The 21,818-nt window shown below is 33.3% G+C and overlaps 1 protein-coding gene across 11 annotated transcripts in view; it reads right to left on the bottom strand.

Annotated features, from left to right (window-relative positions):
* The window catches only part of Pka-R2 (cAMP-dependent protein kinase type II regulatory subunit), a 78,724-nt gene extending 57,473 nt beyond the window's left edge, over positions 1 to 21,251 (bottom strand). The window contains exons 1-3 of one of the 11 annotated variants that reach the window (XM_073955457.1): positions 21,008 to 21,207; positions 20,602 to 20,718; positions 20,027 to 20,314 (exon numbers count right to left, since the gene is read on the bottom strand). The gene's annotated coding sequence lies outside the window, so the exon portion shown is untranslated. Of the gene's footprint in view, positions 1 to 20,026; positions 20,331 to 20,601; positions 20,719 to 20,750 lie in introns of all 11 variants that reach the window. The other 10 variants (XM_073955459.1, XM_073955453.1, XM_073955455.1 and 7 more) reach the window with 10 other exon arrangements.
* Positions 21,252 to 21,818: the final 567 nt, after the last annotated feature.

Below are 21,818 nucleotides of genomic sequence, written 5' to 3'. Positions count from 1 at the left end.
AATTGGCCGATATCTCGGGAACCAAAACGTTTTGGGATATATATCGGGTACTGTCGAATAGGCATTTTTATTACCTATCGTATGGTGTATGTTGCTATATGGCACGTGGGATACTTGAGGCGGAATAATAATTCATACTCAAATATCTGCTTAAATATTAATAAAATGTTGGCGTATTTTATGTAATATTATTAATTAAGCATTTTTGCATTAAATTTGTTTAATTTTTATTATAATTTAATGTGATTTCATACTTAAATTCGTGTTTTTTACCGTAAAAAGATTTTCAGTGTTGGTAAGCGTCTAAATCAAAATGGGCAGAGACGCTGGAGTTGTTTACGAATTTATTTTCACAGACATCACAAAAGAATATACCCCAAGTGTGAGGCATATATGGGGAAGACACAATTCGGCTTTAAAGAAGGCATGGGAACGCGAGAAGCACTGTTAAGTATTCAAGTCCTTATCCAAAAATGCAGAGATGTCCAAAAAGATATTTTCTTGTGTTTCGTCGACTACGAAAAAGCCTTCGACACGGTCAGGCATGAAAAATTGATGGAAATTTTGATTGATACCGGTATAGCAGAAAAGGAAATAAGATGCATAAAAAACCTTTATTGGCAGCAAACTGCAAATATTCAAGTCGATGGAGAACTTAGTGACACTGTATTAATATCCAAAGGCGACAAGGACAAGGATGCATCCTTTCACCATTATTATTCAACATATATTCCAATAAAATATTTCAAGAAGCAGTAGAAAACGAACAAATTGGTGTAAGGCTAAACTACTCTGAAGTAATAAATAATATACGATACGCTGACGACACAACATTAATTGCCAGTAGCCTACATGGCCTACAGAGACTAGTTACCTTACTCAATGAAAAAAGCGAATTTTACGGTCTAAAAATAAATATTAAGAAGACGAAATATATGGTAATAAGTAGGAGAAATAACCAAAACAGCACATCGCTCATAATAAAAAATGATGAAATAGAACGGGTAAGGAACTTTAAATACCTCGGGGTCCTCATAAATGACCAATGGGATGCGTCAAAGGAAATAATGTGCCGAATTGAAGTAGCCAGACAAACTTTTTTCAAATATTATAAAACATTAACAAGTCATGACATCAACATTGCAACGAAGATGCGACTTATTAAATGCTACATATGGTCCACTTTACTTTATGCTGCCGAAACATGGACATTAAAATCAACGGACGAAAATAAATTGAACGCGTTTGAAATATGGATTTATCGCAGGACTCTAAAAATTCCATGGACAGAGCGTGTACCAAATGAAGAAGTGCTACGAAGAATGCACACAGAACGACAGCTGCTTGCCACCATAAAAAACAGGAAAACATCTTATTTCGGACACATAATGAGAAACGAAAAATACTCAATCATCCAGAACATAATAAAATGCCAAATTGAGGGAAAAAGGCCAAGAGGAAGAAGAGAAATGTCATGGATAAAAAATATTCTAGATTGGACAAATACGCCAGATGAGAACAACCTTATAAATGCTGCGAGGAATAGAGAACTCACCATTGCAGAATAAATTTACACAATAGATATTAAATATACATCTAAAATATTCAATTTGTAATTGTATGATCGCCAAAATCCGAATACGGATCGGCAAATAAAGAAGAAGAGAGCTTAGTGAGAAAACTCTTGTGCTATTTATTACACGATGAGAACTACAAACAACGCATAACAACATATTAAGCGAGTATCTTCCAATTTGGAGAAAACACAGATGTTAAAAGAAGATTTTTTGTTCTGTGCTTTTTTTATCAAAATTTCAAATATTTTGTTAACAAAATGTGCCAAAAATAAGTGTTATTTTATCTTTTTATTCACGTTCCTACATTTCAAACTTTTTCTTATATAAAATCTATCAAAATTTATTACATCGTTTTTCAATCGACCACAAAAATATGGCCGCTTTCAAAACGAGAAAAATAAACGATTATCGAATTGCATCACACGTCTTTTTGATCAATTTTTCCATAGAACAAAATGGAATATGAAACCTATATCGAAAACAATTCGATGTCGGAAAATGTACATACATCACACCTACAGTCGTTTTTGACTCGTTTTGAGCTCGAAATCGATTTCCATCACATACCTGTATAAGAATTTGTTTAACAAAAATAAAGAAATACAAACTAAAGATACGAACATTGCTGACGCAAATTATTTTTGAAGTGGAGTTAGAGTTCTTTTGGAAATCTGAACTGGAGTAGGAGGAAAAATGAAAAACCATTTGGATGATGAAGCAATATCAGTTGCGGTGTCACAAAAAGCTGAGCAGAGGAAGTAAACTCAGTTATGATCAAATTTAATGGAGAGTTTTTATAATTTGTATTAGTGTAATAAAGTTAATATTCTTGTTTACACGAATAAGCAATGTATTTTATTTATTTTGGGATACATATTTGCAATGGCTTGCATTTTATAGCATCTTTAGACTGCATTTAAATTCAATCCAAAACACTACATCAAAGGCTGTGATTTGGATCGAAAATGGAGTGCATCCTAGATGTGTGCCGTGGAAGCAGAATGGAGTGCATCCTAGCTGCGCGCTCTCTTGTAAAATTCATAGGTGAATTCATAGGAAAAGATGTACTCCATCGGCAATTGTTCTAGTGATTTAACTGCATCCGCGGATGCAAACTTTTTGCTGGGTAAATGAAAAAAATCTATAGAACCCTTGTTTTTCTTGAATTCCTAAAACTTCAAAATAATAAAATAATAATTGTTTACAATGTATTTTTGAGCATTTTATAAAAAACGCGAAAAATGAATGAAGAGTTAAGTTTTCTCCACATAATCGAGTTGTGAATATGATAAACTGATTGTTTCAATGCAAATCTCAGTTTGCATCACCAATAGCTCGAAAACTTATGAATCTATTATCGTATTGTGGGCTCATTAAGGACACCAAAATATAATCCTTCATCGATCGATTAAAAAATGCCCGCTTTATGACCAAAAAATTTCAGTTTTTTTAAGCCAAAAATTGAAATTTTGATTCCACCATTTCCGTAAAAAGTAATATTTCTTTCAAAAATCGATCGACAAAGGATTAGATCTTTTTATTCTAAATAAGCCCACAAAAATATATGACAATCGGTTCATTAGTTATCGAGTTAAGAGTTGACACCGCAAAACGCTTTAATCACTTTAGGGTTACGTAGACGGCCATTTCCCACAAAACTAAGCAATATTTTGTCAACAAATAATTCAGAAAGTAGAATAAGATATGCCCTTTCCGATGAAAAAATCACCAAAAAAGTTTCGTAGTGTTGTTTTAAAAATCATAAACGAGTAGTTGAACATCCCATCCATTTCCTGGAGTACTTTAAACCTCTATTAGTCGAAATGTTATAAGTTTATATCGTTTTTTTTTTTTATAATTACTACCCCTACTTTTACAGATAGTAATTATTTTTGTTTGAGTAGTTTAAATATTCCTTACTTATTACTTTATTTTATATTAATTTTGTTATATAAACATTATAATGTAGTATACAGCTTAAGGTCGAAAGACTAGGCAAATATGAATTGAAATCATCTCTAAATCATCCGTCAACATTGGATACGCAAACAGAATTATGTTCAGTAATTTAATAAAAAACGAAATATTGTATTATGTTTAGGAATGTTCGCGTCCCTAAACTGGGGAAGTATTAACCATTTTGTAATCAGTAGGCCTATTCTGTAATTTTTATTGATTAAAAAATTGTTAAAATTTGTTTTGTTTTTGTAGCAACTACAAAACAAACAAATGAAATCGTTGTATAATAAACAATGAGTAAAGTTGTTAAAAGGTTACAGAATAGGCCTACTGCCCCCCTGTTCTGTAACTTTTTAACAACTTTACTCATTGTTTATTTTACAACAATTTCATTTGTTTGTTTTGTATTTGTTACAAAAACAAACAAAAATTTTAACAACTGTTCAATCGATAAAAGTTACAGAATTCCTATACTGTTACCTCCAAACATTTCAAAACAAAAAAATTGGCTTTTACAAAATTATTTTAAACTTTCTAGACACTCTTATTCGTAATTCATTGAAGAAGGTACTTCGTTAGAATATCCTTTTATTTAGGCATATAAACTGATGAACACAAGGATGTTGGTCTTTTTTCTAGTTAATCGAAAGGATCAACAGATGTTCGTATCACATTTCATAACAACTTTCCTCCTTGTTTACACACAGATATCCCACATATAGATTTATATGTATGTATATTTCTCAGACTGGAGAATTATTTACAATAACAACGATCTCCAGTGACACAATTGCAAAACAAATATTACAAACACCAAACACGAACACACATCGAAAAAAATAGCAACGGCAGCAGTTGGTCATGAGAAGTGACCTTCACTTTGTGGACGCAGCTTTTGTTGTTGTTATTTGAGAAGGTTTTGTTGTATTACTGCTATAGACTGAAACACACCTGTACACACACAAATTATTGAAACAGCAGTTGGTAATGCAAAAATTGAAACATAAAGTGTGACAGAAATAATGTCTGAAATACGGGGTTCGAACACGTCAAAAAAAACAACACCAAAATAAAGGCAAAAAACAAACACACATTTTTGAGGGGACATCGGTTTAGCACACTCCACCATCCGTCCCTCCTCCTTCTGAAATTTGATGTAAGTTGCTCTCGTTCACAATATTTGCACTGGCAAAACAAACAGAACTCAAGTCTTCTATTCGTTCAAATACGAAGAACTAACATCGGTAAATGCATGAGTATCGTTAGCTGATGTCTTATCAGATTGCGCTGTATTTAAGTGGAAGAGTCATGAATTTGATCTTGTTAAGGGGTAGAGGTAGGTGACCACCACTTGCAAATTTCAAAAAATCTAAACAAAAAATTTATTGCCTTGCTTAAATTATAAAGATCATAGAATATGTGTTTTGTATGTGTATTTATAATTTTAGATACGTTTACTTGAAGTTTTGAACTCAGTTCTTTTGTGAGGGCAGATTAAGTTACAAAAAAAAGTATTTAAACGAGAAAATTTTTTATTGGCCTGTAGTGCGATTCTCCAACTATTTATGCTTACCGACAAATTTTCATCGTTAACTTAACGAAAATTTAAGGTAAAACAATGGACCCTTAAAAATTGCCACTTAACGAGGACTGTCGGTAATTCTGTCGTTAACTCGTTAGAGAATCGCACTACTGATCGTCTTATGGTAAAAAATTGCAGTTTTTTGTTAAAATCGAAATGTTAACTTTGATTTTTTTTATAGGACAAGCTAAGGTAGATATGAGCGAAAGACAAAAAAATGAGTTTCCATTAAACCAAGGTTAGCACTATTATAATACGCGAACTATTGTAGTTTACAAGTAACTGTGACTATTGCTGGATCAATTTAAGTGTTTTTGAAAATGTACGGTACCAAAAAACCCAAAACTTATATCGCAATAGTGAGCATGCACCGCAGATCTCCTGTGGGACTGTGTAAAAAAATGCTTGATATTTATGAACAAAATATAAATAAATCAATATTTAAGATCGTCAAGCGGATACTTATTAGTTTTAATGGCAGTTATAGTACTAAAGAATTCTAAAGCCGTGGAATGCTCAGAAAAACTCTAAGGTTTCAATATGTAGTGATCTTTACCGAGTTTCAACTAGTCCTGTTTTATAAAACTGGAATTTCGTGAAGGAAATCCATACTTTTGGGGCCATTATCCTTTCGAAACATGTCATAATCCTTAATCCTTCCACTTAAGGACATTCCTTTGGAGTTTATTTTCTCACCAATTTTGCACCTTTTCATGTTCCCAACAAAAATTAATAGTCAGAGAACGTAAAGTTCCTTTTTATGCCCTATAGTGATACTCCACCACCACTGTAAGATATAATAGCTATTTGAAATAGAGTTGTACAATCTAGTTCATTTGAAAGATTTAGTTCAATAGTTCAGCACTTTTAACTGAACTAGTTCAGTAATCTAGTTCATAGTTCACTATCCAGTTCAATCATTCCGATCATAATCGTTCAATCAAACGCATACATACACCAAATAGAAACAAACAATAGAATAATATAATTTAACTACACCAGAACACAAATATTACATTTACGTGTTTTATTCCATTCATAAAAAAAGATTAAGTTTGTATTAATCTAAGAAAACACGTCCTTCATTTAGGTGGCTGGCAAAAATCTTATGTTGTGTGTGTGTTGAAGAAACTGGAATGTGGAAATATGTGGAATTTTTTGTATTTTTGAAGAAATCTTCACTTTCGAATAGCTATTCATTGTACCTTGATCCAAAACGTAAACAAACTCATCACATTACGAAGGCATCACTTAACACTGACGACGGCGTAACTTTATGCATATGTGAACGACTTGTTCAACTAGATTGTGAATCGTTCGTTCGTTGATCGTACGGTGGTCGACTGATTATTGTTCAGTGAACTATAATGAACTATATCGACTGATCTGGTTCATACGCTCTATTCAATGAATCGTTCAATTGAACTAGTTCGTTCATGAACTATACAACTCTAATTTGAAAATGTTAATACACAACTTTCAATGTTTTTATAACGCATCGATTGTGCAATTAAAAGAAGTAAATTACACATTAGTAGTACATTAGACACTGGAGATACAAGAAGTATATCCGATGCTGTTAAAAGGCCGATAGAACTGTAGTGCACAAGACTGAAATCGAGGTTCTCCTACTATTTATTTTTGTTGGGAATATGAAATGGGACACAATTTGTGAGAAAATTAACTCAAAAGGAAAGTCCTTAAGTGTAAGGATTAAGGATTATTACACGTTTCAAAATGACAATGGCCCCAAAATTATGGATATCCTTCAAGAAATTCCCGTTTTTTCAAATAGGAAAATTGTTAACTCGATCAAGATCACCCCATATTGAAACTTTAGAATTCATATACAGGACATAACACCCGAAATTGTATCGCTACAGTAGTTGTATTTACATCTGACCAATTTTTCTGGGTTTTACGATCCAATGTGAGGTGGATTTGTCATAAGTACTATAACTGCCATTAAAACTAATTAATATGCTCTTGAGGATCTTAAGATTTAGTTTCATTTTTTTTTTTCAAAAATATCAAAATTTTTACACAGTTCCGCTAGGGTTCTCCGTTGCATTCTAAATTGTTGGGGCGATATAAATTTTGGGCTTTTTGGGATTCGAACCGTACATTTTCTAATGAATGCAAATATTGCGCACTTTTCATTGTTATCACCGAAGACTACCTTATCGGCGTGTCTATAAAATAAAACTAATTGTTTGTTCTTTTCAATAAGTTATTGTGCTTTTATACCTAATACATTTTGATTCCAATGCTGCAAACTAACTTTTGTGACAGACTGTATATAACGGGAAATAAGCTTTGGACCCACACACAATAACATTTTGTTTCTCACTAAATTTATCATCATATCATTACGTATATATCATTTTATATCATAAATTTATTTCATATATCATATCAATTAAAAGTGGTTTTGCGGGACCATTTTCAATATTTAAATAGAATGAAAGTTCAAATAAGTAAAAGTTATTACAGTCAATAATAGGCAAAAGGACATTCATTCGAGCAACAGGAAATAACTTTTCGGGAAAAATAGTCACAACTCATAGATTTTTTTCAAAAAAAAAAATTCAAAGTAATTTGCTTAATTAACGTTCTTTTAGTCATTAACCCGATGTTTACAAAAGCCAGTATTGGCAAGACAATAGCAAAAATACAAACCTTTTCCACAAATACATTTATAAATTATTAAATATGATTTTTCAAAATAGTCTGGCTTAATCCCTTTTGTTGTTTTAATATTTAAAACAACAAGTTTATTAGTGGAGAAGGTTTGGCATTGTTCGCCAAGGGGTAAGGCAAGGAAGACTAGTTTCGATCCACGCCACTGGATCTCATCAGTTCCCTTTGTTTCTTGTTTGTGGATATTCTCCACCGAAGTTATTTTTCAATAACTTCTTCAACAAGGAACTTTTTATACCCAAATATCAATCGTCAGCTCGAAGTATAAACGTAAACAAAGAAAAACCTTCAATGAGAAGTTTTTCTTTGGTAACCTAACACAACTCCGACGAAAATGTGTACGAAACAAAGCAAACCTTCTTCCACTCGTATGTGTCGTTGATTTTTCAACAAATGCACATACCCAAATGCTGTTTGGTAGCTTATATACCAACAACACACAAAACCGTGCCAGTGTTTCTCAAATAGAACATTGGTGGCGTTTATTTAATTGGGATAGCTGTTACAATTTTGATTTTTCAAAATAGTCTGGCTTAATCCCTTTTGTTGTTTTAATATTTAAAACAACAAGTTTATTAGTGGAGAAGACACATACGAGTGGAAGAAGGTTTGCTTTGTTTCGTACACATTTTCGTCGGAGTTGTGTTAGGTTACCAAAGAAAAACTTCTCATTGAAGGTTTTTCTTTGTTTACGTTTATACTTCGAGCTGACGATTGATGTTTGGGTATAAAAAGTTCCTTGTTGAAGAAGTTATTGAAAAATAACTTCGGTGGAGAATATCCACAAACAAGAAACAAAGGGAACTGATGAGATCCAGTGGCGTGGATCGAAACTAGTCTTCCTTGCCTTACCCCTTGGCGAACAATGCCAAACCTTCTCCACTAATAAACTTGTTGTTTTAAATATTAAAACAACAAAAGGGATTAAGCCAGACTATTTTGAAAAATCAAAATTGTAACAGCTATCCCAATTAAATAAACGCCACCAATGTTCAATTATTAAATATGTATATAGAAAAGTATGAATGGATTGGTGAAAATGATTTGTAACTTTGCTATTGTCTTGCCAATACTATCTGTTAGAGTTGTGTCGTTCATGAACGAACCGACTCAAAGGAACGACTCCGTGAAAAGAATGAACGGATCCGTATCCAGCTCATTTGTTTATGTCGTTCATTTAGATCGCTAATGGCCAAGACATTGCTGCTTACAAAACAAAACCACCACCATTAGCTTTGCACACACACAAGCAAGGAAGAAAAACAAATGCATATGGTTGCAGAGTTGTGTCGTTCTTTTACATCGTACGTTTAATTTTTGAGCTGAATCTTCCCGTTCAGTTGGCTCCGCTCGTTCTTTTTTGCTAATCTCGTTCTTTTTACTGTTCTCGTTCTTAAAGCGCTTGTTTTTTCTAATTTTTAAGTTGAACGTGTGTTCGCTCTATCTATCCCTTACGATGAAAAGATATCGTTTTTCTTCTTGTTAACATCGTAACGCGTTGATGAATTAAAAAATAAATATCTTGTGTGTCGAATGTAGTGTTTTTTTAATTTATAGGTATAAATTAAAAAAAAAAAAACAGTCTTACATAAGTATACGTACGCCCCATAAATCTCGGGTTTTAGAAAAAGTAAGTATATTTATGAAATTCCAAGTACACAGGTTTATTTCGTCTCACTAATAAACAATATTTAATACAACAAAAGTATATTCCATAATATAAATAACGGTAAATGTTACAAAAACCAAAAAATGAGACTTACAAAAGTATACATACGCCCCAAGGAAATATGAGTTTTATCGTACAATTTATGGAATTTGCAGCAAAATTTATACATTTTATTGTTTTGGCGAATGTGTCTGGGTGTCCGAGATATATTTTAGAGAAAGAAAAAAAATAATTTTTGGGTGTTAAATGCCGTTATTTAATGCCAAACTTCTTGTATAGCTCGTTAAAGCGGACCCTTGCCGATTTCTTTCCGTTTTAGGTATTTGAGTATACAAAAGCCACAATATTAGTGTCAGATTATAGATTTTGATATCCTAGAAAGCTTTTTAGTTGACCTTGTGCATAACACACCTTCCTGGGTGTCGATAAATTCACATTTTTCCTGGGATATCTCAGGAAGTTAATAGATTCCTCGGAATTCTTGGCTCAAATTACATACAGACGACCTTGAATTGTGTTTTAATATGGTGTTATATAATCCTTGGACACCAATTGAATCAGAAATGTGAACTATTCTGTTAAAAACCTGCTCCCAGAGCATCAAAATATAATCACTACCAAAAAGCATGAAATTTACACTGTGAACAACGTAGTTTTCGTATTATGACCATTACCGTCAATATAAGGTCGGAAAGTATCGGATAATTGTACATTTCTGATTCAATTGGTGTCCAAGGATTATATAACACCAGAGAGAGGTGAGGCATATGGTAACCCTTTGCCTCTCAGCCCCCTCTCTCACCTACAAACTGACAATTTCCGCAAGTAAACTCGCCTAATGTAAATTGGGACAAACTTTATCAAAGAAAATTGTGTGAAATCATAACTATTTTCACATCTTTTTATATTTTAATTTTTATTTCTTCCTTTTATGTCATTTATTTGGTGCAAAACAATGATTAACCATTGATGTATATTTAAAACGCAAAATGTAACGGACAACTCATAGTAACAGTTGCATTTCAGGTGACGATATACTCCTACCCCCCACAGATATTTCCTAGGGGACCCTCAATAGTTCCATCCCATATACGAAGACATTTCATCGTGGGTCGCTTTTGTATCTTTCTACAGTGAATCCATTGCGTATCAACATTTTCTGATAGCCGAGCCAATGCCCCATTTAGCTGCATACGCCATATATTCCTAGCCCCCACAGCTTTCGCCTAAGAGGACCCTCAATAGGTCCATCCTCATACATATAGTCTTTTCATAAACCGTCTATATTTCAAAATTCCCACAAGGAAACTATGTGAATCTGTTTTCACTTAAGCAAAGTGGAAAAATTCAGCTGTCCAACGCTACTTTCCGTGTGCACGTATCTTTTCCAGATCCTGAGCAATAGTCTAAAACTAGAGTTGTGCCAAAGGAACTGTATGAAACTATCTAGTTCACTTGGTAGTTCCAATGGCCCACATTTTTTCTTTGAACAAACTGCGTATACTTAATATCACACGTTACATTTCATGATGTTACACATACATTTTGGAACTAGTACAAGGAAGTAGGAACTAGATTACCCAACTCTATCTAAAACATATATTCTTCAAGAACGATTTTGTTAAAATCATTTTTACCAACTGTTATAAAACTCTTAAATATCTGTTATACGTAAGAGAATGTGTCTTGGCTAAATGTGGTGGTGGTAGTGGTGGTAGTTTTTCCAAATCGTTTTTATCTTCACGCACATTTTCCGTGGAGCAATGTTTGCCCACCATTTAAAGATTCAACGGCATATGAAAGTTGGCTTAACTTCTGAGTATTTCAGCCGGGTAAAACATTGCCACCCAAAATATGTAATTTCCCGGTCATCGGCAATCATCTTTACTGTTTAAGATTTCAATTCTCTTACTTAAAATAATAACAATCATTGCATTTGGTAGGATTTTAAAATCCAATGACATTACTCAGCACGTACTATTTTGTTCACACATACTAAAAATGTAAGGCATAAAATATTTGTAAGTCGCAAATAACTTTGCACTTTTTACTAGAATCTTAATTTTTATTACCTCAATTTTATTTGGTAAACCCAAATACTAATTACAATTTCTCTGTACGTGTTTGGGCTAAAAACATACAATAATACGAACAAAAAGTGATGTTGAATATAAACACAACAATTGGAGTTCCTACAATAAGTATGGGCCACAAATTCGGATAATCCAGTTGTGGGGCTGTGATAAGAATGTATGTATCGTATGAATAAAAAATAAAAACAAATAAAAAAGTAGCAGTCGGCTTTGCCGACAGAGATATACGGAAGTGGAATATCAAATATCTTTTAGATAGATATCGCACTCACTAGTCACTTCAGTGGGTTATCGTACACCTGTTGGACCAGTATGCCAGGAAGCATGGACTTGTCCACGGAACAACATCGGTATAAATTTCCAAAGGATCTCCGAACAGACCCTAAACTGCACTTGGACACTAATGTTAAACTTTTGTGAAGGAGGTATCCTAAAGAGAGGACCGATATGGACCATTTTAGAAGTTAAACTAAGTTTGAACAAAATATGACGAAGGCCAAATTTTGGACAAATCGGTTGATCTGTTTGAGAGTTATTGTGCTCTCCAGCTACTACGTATGGTGCCATAGCGGTTTATACAACTTTCGGGCTGTTTTCCAAAGAAGTATGGACTTGCCACTGAAAAAACGTTTACCGTCATCTTTGAGACAGCGATTGCAAATTTATTCAACAGAAATCAAAGTTAGTCAACAGCAGGTCTTAAAGTGAACTTATAGCAAATTTTTTTTGTGGGAGGTACCAGAAGGAGCGGGCAAATATAGTCCATATTCGAACCTGATCTATATCAGGTAGAAATATTAGGATGCGTAAAGTATGGACCAAATCGATCCCTCTCTTCAAGAGTTTTCGTGCGCACAATTTTTCTGAACATTTTTGAACTTTTGTGGGGGAGGTACCTGAAGGAGTGAACTGATATGGTTATCTTCGAACTTAAACTAAGTTTGGACAAAATATTATGAAGGCCAAATTTTGGATCGAATCGGCAGATCCGTTCGAGAGTTATCTTGCGTTCCAACCCTACACACGGTGTCGGCTATTTTCTCAGGAAGTATGGATTTGCCCTTGATGAAACTTGTACCGTCGTATGAAGGGCAGTGAATACAAGTTGCTACAACAAAAATCAAAGCGATTCGAGAGCAGGTCCTAAACTGAACTTTTCCGAAATTTTGTGTGGGAGGTACCCGAAGAAGTGGACTGATTGAGTCCATATTGGAACCTCACCTAAGTCTGGTGAAAATTTCACGATGTGCAATGTATGGACCAAATCGGTTACTTCCTTCAAGGGTTATCGTGCTCACAAATTTTCCTAACATTTTCGAGCTTTTTTTGGGGAGGTACCGGAAGGAGTGGACCGATATAACCCATCTTCGAACATAAACTAAGTTTGGACAAAATATTGCGAAATCCAAATTTTGGACCAAATCGGTTCATCCGTTCGAGAGTTATCGTGCCCATCAGCCAGCCAGACAGACGGACGGACATTGCTAAATCAACTCCAAATTGTCTGAAACACATTTCGTCCAAACATACTTGGGGTCTAAAAACATTATTTTGATGAGGCACATTTTGCCCGCATGAAAACTTTATTTCATATTGGCTTTTTTCCTGCTAAGTCAATATAGTGTCTGTCTTCTTGAGTCACTTTTAATACATACAAATATGGATACGAAGGGATGATTAGTGGTCGCCAGAAAGCTAAAACGTCGGCAATACTATTTGTTGGTTGGCGAGGAGCTAACTGAAATCCTCATTTTATTTATTATTGCCTGAATTTAATTAAAAAATAATTTCAGATCATTAAGCTTAACTCTAAACGAGAAAATTAATAAAATCATTAAAAAAAATGATCTTCGCCCTAACAGGCAAAATTTCAAAAAAAAAAAAAAATAAAAAATATTTGACTTACCAAAAATTTATGAAAGTGGTTCAATGCGATGCCTGTATTTTGCATTGGTTCAAATAAAGTAGTGAAACAACATTATATGAATGCTACATGCAATTTCAATAAAAATAACTTTGTTGTTTCTATATGTTACTTGATAAATATCAAATGTTACTCGAGACATTAAGACTTTTAAAAATATACAATGCCAAAGGGTTTTTAAAGATGTCAACGATCAAATCAAAGTATAGAAATTAAGTTCAAAGTACTTTTAACTTTGCATACTTGCACCCTAGCAGTTCCACCATGTGAAGTAATAGCTTATAGACTACATCTCCTTCTCTACTCAACGCAGATATGGGAAACATTTGTGCTGTCTCCTGAAACTTTATGTAAAAAATGGTCGAGTCATTTTGGCGCTATAAGTCGAAACTCGTTCTAAATTTTGCATCAAGGCTTTCACATATATATCACGACATGAATTTCAAGTGGCGACACAAGGTCAACAAAAACATATCAATTATACCAAATGCAGTACGTGACCAGAATATGAAACAAACCAAAATAAAATCCAAAAGATCTCGTTAAACACCCACAACAAATTCCAAATTGGCTATGATGGTGTGCGTTATTTATTGTTAAAAACTGACTGACAGCCATTAAATAAAGTTTGAAAAAAGTAAGGAGATTTTAAGACTTTGTAGCTCTGTTGTTCATTTTTGAACAATGCCATGACCGTATTGTCAATGTTGAACTCCTGTTGTCGCTCCCAAAATAGTTAATGAGAAATCTTGCAAATACAACGACTATGAACCATCAGAACTGTTGACATTTACATAAATAAGTGGCGTGTTTAGGGCTCATTGTAATTGGGAAATATTTTTGAAACCTCAAATCTGAAAATCGCCCTTTAAATTATTTTATATAACAGCAATGACACACTTAAATTCGTTAGCAATGGTCGCAAGTCGCACCAAAAACACCTACTTCTAAAATATGTATGAATGAGTGTGAAAATACATTTTAACGACAATTTGGCTACAGTTCTAATATTCAAACACGAAACTATTGTCCATACATATGTACATGTTCGTACTGCATGGTCGGCTTCAGGGAAGAAATCTTAAACGCTTTGTACATGACTATATGGGGACTAATGATTTAAATATTTTAAATCACCAAAGAGATAAATCTCTCATCCAGAGAAAAATAAATGAATATTTCTTTAAGAAATGAGAATTTCGAGTGACTTTATGTACATTTGTATTTCTATGTTAAACAATGCAATTTTGTTTTTTTAGGTTTATGTTGTTGTAGCAGCATAGAAACCTACGTAGAAGCAAGGATAGGGTTTACGATGGGTTGGCAGCCGCTGGCCGAAAAAACGGGTGATCCAACAAGAGGTACTTTTTTCAACAGCCTTTTTTGACAGATCACGCGTGGATCGTGTCACGTGTTCTTGTTAATTTTGTTTTGGTACTGTTTGACATTTTATCATGGAAAAGCTTACGCCTCTACAACGTTTACTAATCGTTCAACTTTATTACGAAAATTCGAGTTATGTGGGGGGAGTGTGTTTCGAGCCTAATTTTGTTCAGTGATGGGGCACATTTCTGACTTTATAGGTATGTAAAGAAGTAAAATTGCCACATTTGGGAAGAAGAACGACTTAAAGATATTCAAGAGCTGCCACTTCATCCAGAAAAATAACGGTTTGTGGTCGATGGAATCGTCGGACCATATTGCTTCAAAATGATGTCGGTTAGGACTTCATCGTAAATGGCGACCGTTATTACGCCGTGATAACCGACTATCTGATGTCTGAAATTGAAGCTCGTAATCTCGGCGACATTTGCTTTCAACAAAACGGCGCCACTTACCACACATCGCATCAATCAATGGATTTATTGAAAGAACAATTCGGCGAGCACGTTTTGGACCAGTCGACTGGCCATCAAGATCGTCTCATATCACTCGGTGAGACTTTTTCCTCTGAGAATATGAAAAGTCAAAATTGTATGCCGATAAAGCCGCTTCGGTCTTGGGGGAAAACATCAGACGTGCCATTCGGCAGTTACCAGTCGAAAAGCTTGAACGAGTCATTGAAACTTGGACTCAACGGATGGACCGTCTGAGACGTAGTCTCGGCCAATATTTGTTAGACGTAATCTGCAAAAAATACATTGCATCGAATGTTCTTTCAAATGATAATAAACATTCCGTAATCAATTTGAATTTTCTGTGTTTTTTAAAAAAAGTAGGAATCTCTAAATGGATCACCCTTTACTATGGTTTTGGGTCAATCCGGTACGATAGAACCCGCGGCCGTGGGATTGTTTTATAGTCATTCTTTATTGAATTTTATATTACTGTATTTCCATTTATCATTTATTAAACTTTATAAAATAATAAAGAACTAAACATTGTTTTACATGTTGTTGGACCCTCTTTTTTAATCCTATATTTATTATCTCTGTAATTATAATAGCAGAATGTATTTTCTTATTTAAAATACATATATAAATTTAAATAAAAAAGTTGCTTTAATATTGGAGTAGCTATGATGTAATGAAGAACTTTAAAAATACAAGTGTATAATTGTAATCAAATAATTAGATCTTCATTAATTACATATAAGATATTGTTTTTAGAGTAGCTAAATTATAAATTGGCTTCAATTACAAAGCAAATAAATAAAATAAAATAAAAAAATTTCCGATTTCTTCAGAAGATATTGTGCAATTTTGGGAAACTGGAAAAAACTCAGATTGACTAACTGAAATGTTCTTCACAACACTTAAATCACTCCGAAAAAATGGTTTCAATCTTATATATATTTATTTAGTACATATCGCTCATTTACTCAAACAGTAACACATCTCAAAAAATACAGTTTCGTGGAAAACTTGTTTTTAATTTGGCGATTGAAATTTGAATTTCCAACTTAATGCCAGTACTAAATTTCTATGCAATATCTAGCATCGTTTGAACTGTTTTAGTGCTTCATAAACTCCTTAAACTTTTTTGCTGAATTATTCCAAACCCGATGTGTTTTGGAAATATGAGAATGTAAATTTGACGCAAGATAAAATAGAAATTGCTAAACGAGCGATATAATACTTCTAAAAGATAAAGATATCCTCTATCTTTTTCGTTTTATGAAATATTTTCCATCGTTCCATATTTGTGGAAATAATGAACTCGAAAAACTACATTTGTTGCCTCAAAATTTATAAAATCGAACATTTCAATAATTTCTATACACTTTGCACCATATTTCCAAAACCATAAATTTTTCTAACTGTTTTATTTTGGAAATGTATTCGCTGGAATGTAATACACAAAAATGCCTCCCTCCATCATGTTGTTTTCAGTATATTTTTTAACGACGATTTAATAAAATATGTCAATAATGTTGTGAAATCCGAAATACGATAATTAGACACCGGATTTTTGCATATTTTTTGAAAATTATAATGCAAATAATTCGTTTATTAAACAATAGAATCTGAAGCTTTGTACGTATTATTGATTATTTCCAATATTACATCCAATGACTGTTATTAGAACGAGATAATTCTATATAGTAACGTAGTTACAATTGGTTGAAATTTCAAAAATATGCAAAAATCCGATGTCTAACGATAATGAATTGTTGGTGTGAACTGTGTTTGAAACAACATAAAGTTGGCATTTTAGAGTTTCAGAATGTTCTGAACAATTACTGAGAACTCTATTTGGAAGTTTACTTGGTTCAACTCCCAATCGTTCAACTGATACTGACTAGAATTTCAGCAAATATGTAAAATTTTCTATATTTTATCGATTTTGATACCCTATATGGAGATTTTCTAATGTGGTCTGCTCAAAAGATAAGTTCTACTAGTATAGGGCTATAATATTGCCAAATTGGCTATTTGGCTACAAGGCCAAATTCCTATTCATTTTTGAGATAAAGGCCCGATAATGCAAAAACAGTAGATTTAGCCCGATTTAGATGAGGTCATAAAATCCGAACTGGATCTGACAGGACAAAACCCTACTAGGATTTTTGTAGTCTAAATTTGTACTTTCATAAAATGCATACCAGAAGTTGTTAGCATTTTCAGTGTTGCCTAGTGTTATCAAAGTAAATTAGGAAAATAGTTGTGAAATGCGCCGAGTTTTTCATGAATTTGAAAAAAAAACCAAATTAATTCTAAAGATGCCTTAAAGACCCCTTTATTCAGTAAAATTGCCGAATACACCATATACCTAAAGTGGAAGGATTCCAAGAAACATTAACACAAATATGTATTTTCAAAAATTTAGATATAGTGGAAACCTGCCACGCTATTTTAGTGTCGTTGTTTTTAGGCAAAATTGATACTGACATTGCCTTGTTATGTAATGCAAATAGAGATTTCTTCGGTGACTTATAGTTTAATTTATAGTTCTCAAATAATGTTTTGTGGACAAGAGTTTAACCCTAAAATGTGTGTTTTAATTTGTACACATTTCTGGAGCTTAGATAAGATGTGCAGTTTTGATGCATTCTAGGGCCTGTAGTAAAATTTTAGGGCGAACAAATTTGTAGGATATTTCGAGCTGATACGATCGCATTTAAAAGGAAAGTGACCTAAAAGATAATTATTTTCAAAAATGAAATCATTGACCCAAGAAACCTAATTAGGTTAGATCAAAATCTATTCATATTTAGAGTTTGGATAAGTGGATTAAAAATCAAGTACAAAGTTCCAACATAAAAAGTAATAGAAACGTTCCCGCACAAAAATTTAAAGAAAATGTCCTATATTTAAAAAGAAAAAACTATCAAGTAGACGTCGCTAAGAGCACAATGTGAAAAGTGGGCTATAAATTCAAAGGATTGTAGAAAAATAAAAACACATTAGAAGGAATATCATTTGTATGTATCTATTGTCCCGTGGGTTGAAAAAATCCTTAAAAATACATAGCCCATTGCTTATTAATTAATTAATAAATTAATGCATAAAATGGTCTTATAAAACTGTGTCAACCGAAAAATAATTATTTAAATCCGTTGACCGTTTGCGGCCCTTGATATATATTTGTTCTGGTCCGGCTGATGCTGAAATTATTTTATTTTTTACTCTCTGTAATAGAGAGTAATATGAAGTTAAGCTCTTGGAGGAATATTCCAGACCTAAACAATCGTATGATATTGAAGCTTAACCTTAAAAAAAATATATAATTTTAAAAGCAATTTTGTTATTCAAATATGGTTGTTTATGGATTATTCAAGAACTATCTCTCGGGAAGTATTCCTATAAGAAACTAATATATCAGCACAAAAAGAATACCTGTGGATTTTTTTCAAATTTTTTTTCGAGAGGAGTTACTAAAGGACTTCAGTTTGGAACAAAATTTGTAAAGTTGTGCTAAGGCTTCCCTATACAACAGGTGTTGTCAAATTTTATTAAGGGGTTATAGCATCCTAAAAAAACAATTTTTTTAATTAATTATATAATTTTTACAAGAAATCTATTTTTTTTTTTTTTTTTTTTTGAAGATTTCTTTCTTCTTTTTATTGGAAAATATTGCATAGTTTTCAGATAAATGACTGCATACGAAACACTGTTTTTACTAAATCAGTTTTCTGTCCCCACTTTAGCTCGAAAACGAATACATGGTTCAGCATAAACTTTTTAAGGGATCATTAAGATCCTAATAAAAATATGTCCTTCGGCCGTTGATTTAAGACTTTTTCCTATGGACATGAACAACTCTTGGTTAACCCGAACAAAATGTCCCTTTAAATCGAAATTTTTGTATCATTGATCCGAATCCTTATATTCAACTTATGCCAATGGAAACTGTGAACAGAGGTTAAGACTGCCTTTGGTACACATCTCAAGCCGACCCCATTCAATCTCGGGACCGTTGTGACCACAATATTCCTTATTATTGTGGTCACAATAGGGCCCGATCCCAGATCTTGATGATATATATACCACAGATTGTCCTTGTGACCCTGAGTATAATGATATACATTTTGTCTTGCACAAGTCCATACTTCCCGAGATATAGGCCTCTGAAATTCAGAAAATGCTATTGTTTCAAGGCCGACTAGGTACTTAGAAAAATTTACAATTAAAAAAAATGTTGTTCCCATTCCCGAGATTTGCACCTGTCCATAGAAGAAAGTCTTAAATCCCCGACCGAAGGCCGGCTATTTAGGAAAAGATATAATTTAAAAGAGAATGTCATTGGTATTTGCGGATCTTTGAAGGCCCATATTTCCGGAATTATGGACTTGTGCAAGACAAAATGAATATCATTGTACTCAGGGCCACAAGGGCTATATGTAGTATATATACCAACAAGATCCGGGACCAGGCCCTAAACTCGACTTGTCCCAACAAGGGAATTTTCGCAACTTCCGAGCCCCATATCTCGGGAAGTATGTTATATATATTTGTGGTCAGGGTGACGAGATCTACCGGTGAAAAAAATTTCATCGCGATCCGGGCTTAGTGGATAAACTCATGACACATTTATACACCATAAATTAAGTGAAAAATAATCATCAAAAAGGGAACTCACCTGCCTAACGTATAGTATTCCTTTTAATTAAGCACGAGCCTCGAAGAATAGCACCAAAGTTGTACAGCTTAGCGTTTTCTCTTACAGCGTATATATAATAAGTATGTTTTTAAAGGAATTCAATTTTTCAAATTTATTTCTGTTGCTTTTTGTTGTTTAGTTTGACGTTTATGTTTTGTTTCCTTTTTTCTTTTTTACTTTAGAATTAATCACTTCACTTGTTATCAACGCACAAACGCAACCACTATTTTTTACAAATCGATCAACGATTTATGATTTATCACTTATCTATTGTTAAAAAAAAGTAAAGAGAGAAAGAATGGGAGAATGAAAACATTAAACAGGGGAATATTGAGTGTCGGTCGTTCCTTTATCTATTTGTTTTCAGTTAGATAACGATGACGATTGGCTAAAAAAAGATTGTGGTATGTATATGGAAAAATTGTTGCTTTTTATTGGCGGCTTTCTTGGGGGAGTGGGAAGGTGAGGTGGTATTTGGGAACATTCGTATACACACTACTTTCGATTATGCATAATTTAATTAAACATAAAATTGAGATTTTTCAATCGCACACCTGCCCTTCTATTTGTTTTTGATTTATTTTCCACCTTAAACGTTCTCTGACTGTTAAATTTCATTTTTATGTGGAGGACTTTCGTACATACTACAGCAGTATGTATGGTCGTCATGCCTATTGGGGAAAGGAAAAGAACACACACGCACACGTAATGATGGCACCACCACCACCCACAATGATCACAATTAAAAACAATGAAAGAAACTTTGTCTTAAAACAAAACCGTAAAAACTGAAATTATTTATACGACACCCAAAAATCAATGCAAAGCAATTAACAAAAAAAAACTCGACTGCCCGTCACTCGCGACAGAGCCTTATATGTTCATAAATTTTCAATTACAGTTGCTCTGATTTGATTGTAACAATCAAAGATGTAGACAAAATTGGTACACATATTTTACATATATTTCGCCCATACACTTGTCCAAGATTTTTTTATATGTGTAAAGCACTGCCTTTTTCAGGTTTTTATTTAAAAATTACAATACTATTTTGCACTTTCATTTCTTTCAAAACTATTAATTAAATAGAAAATACTTTTTCTCTCTCCGCAAGTCCGCAAGTGTAATCCAAGTGGTTGGTTACAAATCCAGGGGTCTATAAGCGACTTAACTATTTTTTGAGAGAAATAGGTTCAAAGAGGATGCGATATAAGTGATGCCAATCAAGCAAGACAACTAAGTGCTGCCAATATTAAGTACCATGGTACAATTAGAAAGGTAGATGCCTCAGCCCAGCTGATCGAATCTAAAACGTCAAAAAACTAGGAATTCGCCATGAAAAATCAAAACAAAAAACCATATGATTCGGTAAGTAATGGGTACTTTACACGGTATGTTTTTTGCATATGAGTTGTCACTTCTCCCATACAAAATGTATATGCAAAGTGACAACTCATATGTAAAAAACATATCGTGTAAAGTACCCATAAGAGATAGCATGTCTACACTTTATAGAAAAACACAAGCGATAAAAAGAGACAACAAGAGACCATTTGGCGAAAATTTTGACAGTTTACATTACAAAAAATGTGCTTTGTTGTAGCAATTCGCCGATGCATCTACCTTTGTAATTGTACCATGTTAAGTACATAAATGGTCTGTTCCAGAACTGCAAGAATCTACTAATTTTTTATTACTTTTTCCCATGGTATAATTAGAAAAGGTAGCAGCAATACATAGCTGACTGAACTTTGTAGTAACGTTAGTGTCA

The sequence above is a fragment of the Musca autumnalis genome, unplaced genomic scaffold (assembly GCF_047663935.1).
Source record: "Musca autumnalis isolate F117 unplaced genomic scaffold, ASM4766393v1 scaffold_5, whole genome shotgun sequence".
In the NCBI taxonomy this organism is placed as follows: Eukaryota; Metazoa; Arthropoda; class Insecta; order Diptera; family Muscidae; genus Musca; species Musca autumnalis.
Note: the sequence above shows the minus strand (reverse complement) of the source record. Positions and strands in the feature narration are given on the sequence as shown.